Genomic DNA, 890 nt, shown 5'->3' on the forward strand with positions numbered 1-890 from the left:
AACTTAATGCACTTTCTATCTCGAGAACTCTAATCGAGGGATCAAAGGGTTAAAGAGAGAGAGAGAGGGTTGAAGGAAGCAAACCAGTGGAAGAAGTTGAGGAAGAGATGGCAAGTGAATCGAATCAAGCCCTTTTAGACTATTTGATAGGGCTACTTCTAGCATTTGCAAGTCAACAATCCAAGCCAATCATTTCGGGATCAAGCCTGCAATCATCCAAATGATCCAAACGAGTATTCAATTTAGTGGGTTGCCAAGTGATGATCCTAATGCACATATTGTTAACTTCCTAGAAATATGCGACACATTCAAGAATAATGGAGTTAGTGATGATGGTATTAGACTTAGGCTTTTTCCATTCTCATTACGTGATAGAGCTAAGGATTGGCTTAACTCACTCCCCGCAGGAAGTATCACTACTTGGAATTATTTGACTCAAAAATTTTTGGCTAAGTATTTTCCTCCCTCTAAAACAGCAAAATTGATTAATGATATCACTACTTTTGTTCAACTAGAGAGGGAATCTTTGTATGAGGCATGGGAATGATTTAAAGAGATGCTTAGGAAGTGTCATCACCATGGAATACCGGCTTGATGTTAAATTCAAACATTTTATATTGGTATTACTCCATCTAATCGATCCATTATTGATGCATCTGCAGGTGGCACAATCATGAGGAAAACTCCAGAGGAAGCCTATGATCTCGTGGAAGAAATGGTATCAAATAGCTACCAATGGAATAATGACTAAATTGATTGAAAGGGAGTACATCATATAGATTCTTTTGCAACTTTATCTGCTCAACTTGCTAGTTTTGAATAAAAAACTAGACAATCTTAGTGTTGCAGCAATAAATGTGTCATCTAGTAATCCATGTGATCTTTGTGGC

The 890-nt window shown here is 37.4% G+C and overlaps 1 non-coding gene across 1 annotated transcript; it reads right to left on the minus strand.

Moving 5' to 3' along the window:
* Window positions 1–478: 478 nt before the first annotated feature.
* Window positions 479–585, minus strand: LOC148846171 (small nucleolar RNA R71). The gene has a single exon (XR_016102655.1). It is a non-coding gene; the product is annotated as a small nucleolar RNA R71 (small nucleolar RNA).
* Window positions 586–890: the final 305 nt, after the last annotated feature.

The sequence above is a fragment of the Nelumbo lutea genome, chromosome 7 (assembly GCF_056320005.1).
Source record: "Nelumbo lutea isolate HS-2025 chromosome 7, American lotus-T2T, whole genome shotgun sequence".
NCBI classification, from domain to species: Eukaryota; Viridiplantae; Streptophyta; class Magnoliopsida; order Proteales; family Nelumbonaceae; genus Nelumbo; species Nelumbo lutea.